The sequence below is a fragment of the Pseudorca crassidens genome, chromosome 10, assembly GCF_039906515.1.
Source record: "Pseudorca crassidens isolate mPseCra1 chromosome 10, mPseCra1.hap1, whole genome shotgun sequence".
Lineage (NCBI taxonomy): Eukaryota > Metazoa > Chordata > Mammalia > Artiodactyla > Delphinidae > Pseudorca > Pseudorca crassidens.
This window is the reverse complement of record NC_090305.1, coordinates 86,761,599-86,769,755: the sequence shown is the minus strand read 5'-3', so window position 1 is coordinate 86,769,755 and position 8,157 is coordinate 86,761,599. Positions and strand designations below refer to the sequence as shown.

Here is an 8,157-nt window from a genome sequence, read left to right as displayed (position 1 = left end):
ATTTTCACACAGAGTGATGGATAATATCATCTTCCTGTACAGATATCTGCTAAGGTTTTTTAAAAAATTTAATTACACCTGTTCAAAGTTAGGACCTCTGGGCTTTTCACTGAGTCAGCAAAAAGCAAAATTGAGCCCACAATCCACAATCCCCTAGACACAGATGCGCACACACACACACACACACACACACACACATCCATTTACACAGGTGTATGCATTGATTTGACTCCCTTGTTGGAAGGGAGAAAGTGTAAACCTGTACATCTACCCAAGGATGAGGATCTGATCTGCAGAATGAAGGATGAAATGAAGAATTTAAAAATACGCCCATGGGCTTCCCTGGTGGCGCAGTGGTTGAGAGTCTGCCTGCCGATGCAGGGGACACGGGTTCGTGCCCCGGTCCGGGAAGATCCCACATGCCACGGAGCGGCCAGGCCTGTAAGCCATGACCACTGAGACTGTGCGTCTGGAGCCTGTGCTCCGCAACGGGAGAGGCCCGCGTACCGCAAAAAAAAATAATAATAATAAATAAGTAGATAAAAATAAAAATACGCCTAATGAGAACAGCAACCTCTTATCAACCTTGGCTGTGCAGAGCTACAGATCGTCCAATGAAGTAGATTAAGGAGGAAGTCACGTGGCCACCACTGACATTAAGCCTCTAGAGACCTGCCAGCTCCAGGGAGCAGAGCATTCTTGCAGAAGGATGGAATTCCAGGTTGGAAAATAGGGAAACACACTTTAATACTTGGTGTATATAAAAAAAGAAAGGAAAAAGTACCTTTTCTCACTCCTGTAAACAGGAAGTCTAATTAAAGTGTCAGGCGTCAATTTGAGCACCTTTGGTTTAGAATTTGAATGCAATAATGTGCCATTTTATACCATGAGGAGGAATTCTGAGAAAGGTAGAAGGTGCATCTGAATCTGGTTTACTTTCAAAATTCAAATTAATTTCCTTAATTTCCAAATTTTATGGTGTTGTGAACAGAACACTATTGGAAAATCTAGGCTTACCTCTAACTCTGCAGCCTTGGGCACATTATTTGATTTCAATTTATAAAATGGGCATATTAACCCTTGCCTTATAGACAGGGAAAGTGCTCAGTCGTTATGTTCTGGTATACACCAGTGTGGCTATACCAAATGTTAAAATATTTAGATATTTTTTCAGTGACTGGTACAGAACTACATCCCTTGACTCATGCCTGATAACTGTCCCCAAACTGCTGTCCTAGACACCCAGATTTATTTCTCAGAATAAATGGACTGGACCTAGACCTGGACTGGACCTAGACCTCTTCAGCAGCTAAGGAGTTGAAGCCTGACCCTGCAGAGAATCCCTGAGGCCCTGCTCCACTGCCAAGGCCAGTGTGGGCCTTGATTGGTCAGTGGTGCTCATAACAATACTGGTTACCAAGTATTTTGAACACGACCTTCACAGGGTGGCGTGGAAATGGAATGGCATCATGCATCAGGATATGCATTAGAAATCATTCAACTCTCTGCACGTGTTACTGTCCTAGAGAAAAGCTACTTGTTGCACAAGCTCACACTCATGAGTATCTGCTACATTAGAAGAATAACTTGGACTTTTAACTTCCAACCCAGTGACATCTACAGATAAGGCATTATTCATTTCGTAAAGTCATATAATACACAATCATAACCTTCAAGAAGGTTATGATTAGTCTAGTCCCGAGACTAATTTGAAGACAGGACATAGGAGCCGATCTGAAAGAGCTCCCAATGGCCAAAGTTAAAACAACTGAGCAACAAGATAAGTAACAACAGCACTGGATTATAACCCAAAGAGTAACATAAATATTTATCTGTCCATAATGATATGAAAAAAATGAGAAATAAATAATTAGGGAGAAGAAATACATCTTCCTTACAGAAGAATCCTAAGTAATATATATTAATATCCCCTTCTCAACTAATACCGCTCCCCTAGATTGTCCACTTTGGAGACTATTTTACTCTAGGATGATGGTTATTTGGGTGCTGTTGAGTATTCAATCTCTCCCTCTTTTACTTAATCACTCACACTTTCTGAGTAGTATTTTTACCTCTCCTGTGGAGGGATTCTCCATTATTTGTAATTGTGGGGCTGGTAGAAAAGGATGGCTATTCCCAGAAGCTACCTCTCACTGCTGTTTCCTAAAACAGAAACAGAAGAGATCAAACGTTGCCCTCCCCACCACATATACACGACCTATCTCACACTTTGAATCTCACATGCATGATGCAAAGATGGTGGAAACCATTGGAGGTTGAAAATCTGGTGGTGTCTTGACCAGACCTAAGCTACAGCTCCTGCTGCCAAGCCTCTGAAATTTCCTTGCTTTCTGTTTTCCAAGCCTGTTTTTCTAGCCTGCTTTTAATTCTGTAAGCCCTTGATCTCCTTCCAATTGATTCATTCCCTATTTACTTAAGATAGCTGCTGTCTATGTCTGTTGTCTGCAAGCAAGAAGCTGACAAACAAAGTTCTTTTATTTGTGTTTATGCATCCAGCTAGCACAGTTGTTCTAAACTTCAGTGTGTCTCAGAATCACTAGGAGTGCTCATTAAAAACGCTCCACTCCCAGAGAGCTCATCTGGTAGGTCTGAAGCGGTGCCCAGATCTGATTTGAGTAAGCATTGAAAGCCCAATGTTTTTACTTGCTGGTCTCTGCTGCAGTGTTTTGAGCACTGTATATGGGATTCACTGACCTACCCTCTTGCCTAATACAGAGCCTGGCTGGCACAGAGTAGGATCACAGGAAAGTACTTTTAGACACAACATTCATCCTTAGTCCCACCAGCACTCCCAGGTGAATGCAAAACCACCTTCACTTTTAACTGCTCCCTCATCTTAATGGTAGACAGTATAATCTCAGAATTTAAAGCCTACTGTGTAATTTTTAGGTTATGATAGCCACATAAAATAAGGTAAAATGAAACAGGTGAAATTAAATTTAATGATCTATTTGTTTAATCCAATATATCTAAATTATTACCATGTCAAGATGTAATCAATAGAAAACCTTTATTAACGAGATACTTTACTTTCTCTTCTCTACGAAAGTGTGTGTTTTCCACTTTCAGCATATCTCAACACAGATCTCAACTCAGGTCTCAATAGCCATGTGACAAATGGCTGCCAGTTGGACAGCACAGCCCTATATACAGTATACCTCTCTTAGGTATACGTAGAACACATTAGTTCATTAAAAGCTCTGAGAAATTCTATCTTAAGATTCTATCCTAAGAAGACCTACTTAACTTTCCTTATCTCATTATTTCTCAAACCCATCTGACCATGGAGCACACTCACACACACACACACACTGATTCTGGAACACCTATGTAAATCCTACAGAATTAGTCCTTCCGAAAACATTTGTTATAAAAAATAATATATGCGTATGTATAACTGAATCACTTTGCTGTATACCTGAAACACAACATTGTAAATCAACTAGTGCAATATAAAATAATTTTTTTAAAAACTTAAAAACACACTTTCTTTTGACCATTCCAAAAGGAAATCACTACTTAGATATAAACCTATGCAGTAGAATCTAGATAACATGGTGGGGGTGTGCATATGAGGAAATGTATGTATGAGGGTGTACGTGTGGTGTCTAAGAGTATTTGTGAGTTTATATGGGTGAGAGTGTGCATGTTGTATTGTGAGAGTGTGTATGCTTGCTGGAAATTGTCAAAAGAATTTTTTAAGAGTAAAACTGAAATGCGTTATTTTTTCTGTCATGATAGTTTCTAAGGTAAAATGTTATTTAATCTCTTTATTTCCTCATGAAAATTACATTCTTTAGATGAATATTTTAAATTTTTAGTATATTTTTTCTTAACTCTTAAAGATGAACCAAAGAACAACTGCTTGGGGGAAGGAGGAATTGTAGCATGACTTTCTTTCTGCTTTTTGTAGTTGGAGTAAAATTAATATAGTTAAGGTTAGCTGGAGAAATTTCAGGAGTTACACATTTGACAAAAATAATAGTTAAGAAGCATATACTGAAATTCCTTATATTTCATGGTTAGAATGATACAGTATCTTTAAGAACTGGGTTTCAGTCAAATGTTCCTTCTTATTTTTAATATTTAAACAGAAAAAACCCAAAGCGCTACCACTTCTCAGACAAATCCTGAATCATCTTCCCAAATGCAGAACGTTATAAACTCAACTGTTTTTTAATTACATAGAGTTAGGAATATACTCCCCCCCAACCCCCGCCAAATATGATGAAGCAACTCCCAGGGGAAGGAAGGACTTTGAGTATCCCGTGTGGAGTACGTCCTTAGCTCAGTACATACGATGGGAATGAAGGTCCCTGAGATATTCATTAGTGCTAATGGGAGGGTTGTGGCCAAGGCACGTAAAAAGTGTGCAGCTTTGGAAGTGTCAGATTATTCGGAGAGGACAACTAGCATCTGAGTGATCAACACCCTTAGCATTTGTCGTTTGGGGACCTCTTCTTTTTCAGAGAGTGTCTTCCTGTCGTTTTCAGTTGGTCTTCACATCACTTTTTTGAAAGCAGAATACTTTTCCAGAGATGGATAAAATGGTAGATTATTTTACTATAATTACCAGACTGGCCAAAAGAACTGAAAGTTCTTGAGTCTTTTCCTTATTCCTTTCAGATTCAGAAGGTAGGTTTGGAAACAATATGTGGTGTCATTAAGGAACCAATAGCAGAATCATTTGGACTTTGCTTTAGAAAGTCGATGACAAAGATGACTCTCTGCCAAGTACCTTGATTGATCTCTAGAGTCTAGATTTGGTGGAGACCGCTGCTGGCAACACAAGGTTGGACCAGATGACACATATGATGGGACACAAAAGTACACATTAAGCCAAGTGTTCATGTTCCGATACTGCCTCATGACTCATGATGTGACCTTGAATAACTTCTCTAACACAGCTGCCCTAATGGGTAACATGGTAACAAATTCATCCTTCACAGAGTATTGAAGCTCTGTGAATTAGTATATATAAGCCAAACCTAGAATTGTCCTGGTGCTGTTTATTACTCAGATATTCAGATTTGGAAGCAGGGAAAGACACTCCATCCCACCACATATTTAATAACACAACAGAGACTCTTAAGCACTTTGTAAGTACCTCCAACCACGATGACTGTTTAGAGTCTTATGTGTTTTGACAGTTGTGTCAATGACCTTAGCCTTTAATGAGAATCAACTACAACAGATATGACTAAATGACCAATGGTTGGCCCTCGATGGAACAAAGGATGCTTTTCAATAACCTAAGTGATTTGGCCTGTGTAGTTCTGTACACATGATGACACAAATGAATTCAAAATAGGAAGATTCTTACATCGTGAGTTTGAGGAAAAAAGCAGCTAGAGACTGAAACTGTATTATCTAACATTGGAAATAAGTCTGTTTCTTTGATGGCATAGCAGATGAAGCAACTAACTTTTAGGGGCTCTTTTGTGCAAACATCTTTCTTTGAAGTAAAGGGAACTGCTCATTTTTTGTTTGTTGGGTGGATGTGTGTGTGTCTGTGTGTGTGTGTGTGTGTGTGTGTCTGTATGTGTGTCTGTGTTTGCAGCGTACACTGATTGAGTTTGCTTATGCTACAACTCTGCTATAAAAACCTGGAGGTCAAGAACTGTGTTTTTACTACCCACGACATAGGAATAAGTATTTAGAGGGTGCTTTTTCTTTTTTTCAAACATAGACTTTTTTTAATTTATTTTTTTATACAGCAGGTTCTTATTAGTTATCCATTTTATACATATTAGTGTATATATGTGCTTATTAATTGTTTTGTTGTTAGTGCGGTAACTAATTGTAGCTTTTAATGTAATTACTGATTAGAAAGCTTTGAGCCATTGAACAGAAATATGTTGGATCAGTGCTCTGGAGTCCTGGACAAATACTTAGAAGGGTTCCTATCACGGTCTTCCTAGATCTTGATTCTGAGTTCTTCCTCTCATCTCACTGCCCAAATTCAGGCTAACGAAGTTCCTATCCCTCTCTCCCCATCCAGCCCTGGCCAGTGGCCATGATGAGTCTGTTGGGAGGCAGACACCAGCAACCTTGTCTGTCTGCTACTGCCTAAAGTCTGGTCTGGTCCACACTGCAATTCCTCACTCTTCCTTTGTGACTCCATGGTCACACCTGTGATTTCAGGTATCTAGTTCCACAGGCCATTGTGAAACCTACTCAGCTCTCTTCATTTGCCAAGGTGGGGTGTGCTGACCATGGGAATGTGAACCACAGACCTCCAAGAGCAGGGAGGACTATTCACTAAGCCTCAGCTGCTAGGTCTCACGTGCATCACTGTGCTTGGGCTGAGGCCACGCTTCCACTGGCCAGGGACTGACTGTCGACAGATACTGAGGTAGGCCCATTCCTGGAGGGCACAGAGCTCCTCTGATGGGTGACTTCAGCTTGAGAACTCTTGATGGCCTTGCCAAAGTTTCCTTAGAACTGCACTTAGAACTTTTCTCTCTTTTTCATTGGGAACAGATTTGCAATGAGGTAGGGGAGAGGGTCACCCAGCCTCTCCATTTTCTCTCACAGCCATTTCCCCTAATCAGTTTTGTACAGTTAATCCTGTGTTAGCATTTGTTTCTGCAAGGACCCAAACTAACATATTGAAGCTGGACTTTTATACTAGGAATGGCAAATTGTATACAGGGATATCAACCCTATGAGGAATTCTGAAACTGGAACAGCCCCTCAGAGTTGTCCCACTGCCCCAGTGGTATGGCTCTTAGAGCCCTGTGTTGAGAAGGATTCTGAAGTAACAGGGTTTAGGCAAATGTGCTGCCAGTCCTCCTTTCTGTGCCCATGACAGACATTGCTAATTGATCATACCTATGTATGGAATAGAGCAGTGCTGAGTTAGCAATCAGCCATCAGCACAAGCGCTTACAGATGCCAGGCACTTGTCATTATGTTTCAGACCTGCCTGCAGAACCTAAGTGTGAAAGTGTTGTATCATGATGGTTTGATTTTAGGAAGTTCAGTCTTTTATCAGGATTCCTTTGTCAAGGTTTTCTAGCAACTCCCAGGGAATGCTTGCATGTTCTATGAGTCTGTGCTGGTTGATGCATGCCATCTCCATCAGTCATCCAGCTCTGCATCTTTGCACTCCCCACTTGTCACTATCACAGTGGAGCAGGCCATTTTCTACCACTTCTAACTTTTTTATTAAATAACTTAAAAAAACTTTTTTATTATTATAAATGCTTTATTTATTTAACATAGAGGAAGCTTGGTGGTGAATATGTAGCCATTTGATGTTTTTATGACTAAGAGTTAAAGCTCAGGCTCTCTTTCTTATAGAATGTAAATGTGCACCAACACATGTATATGTAATTGTTATCAAAACTACACTTAGTCACTAAAAGAAGATTCGCTATCTGAACTTTCTTCTGTATTTTTTTCACCTTCACCATCAGGCACTGGACCATCTGGCCTCTGAAGAAAACCTGGGTCTAGTCCTTCCGATATCATTTTGTTTCTTATTGCTGTCACTGGAACACCCACTTGAACCATTTTGAGGTATCTGGCATATCTTGGATCCTTGACTACAGTTAAGATATTTTCTGGTGTTACTTCACTTTCCTGTGTCCAGAGTCTTGTAAACTGCTGTGATTGCTCTGAAGTGGTTTCACAATGTGTTTCATTTGTGATCCTACTTACACTTATAAGAGATACTTCAAATGTGACATCATCTAGCCCTGGGATAGACATCAACTTTGCATCTAAAATATTGAGAGTTGTTTCAATTTTCTGGATACGAAGAGAAAGGTCTGCCAGTTTCTCCTCACAAACTGTAGAGAAGTGGTTGAGGAACCATACAATATGCACCACAAATTGGTTTAGAAATGCCACCATTCACCGTTCTTCTTTTTTTTTTTTTTTTTTTTTTTTTGTGGTACGCAGGCCTCTCACTATTGCGGCCTCTCCCATTGCGGAGCACAGGCTCCGGACGCACAGGCTCAGCCGCCATGGCTCACGGGCCCAGCTTCTCCACGGCATGTGGGATCTTCCCGGACCTAGGCACGAACCCGTGTCCCCTGCATCAGCAGGCAGACTCTCAACCACTGCGCCACCAGGGAAGCCCCGCCACCATTCTTTTTATGCCTGACCCCATGAGAGGAAGCCCATCTT

General features: G+C 40.5%; 1 pseudogene; it reads right to left on the bottom strand.

The window, feature by feature from the left end:
- Window positions 1-7,249: 7,249 nt before the first annotated feature.
- On the bottom strand, window positions 7,250-7,881 carry LOC137233133 (WASH complex subunit 3 pseudogene; annotated as a pseudogene).
- Between the last annotated feature and the right edge of the window lie 276 nt (window positions 7,882-8,157).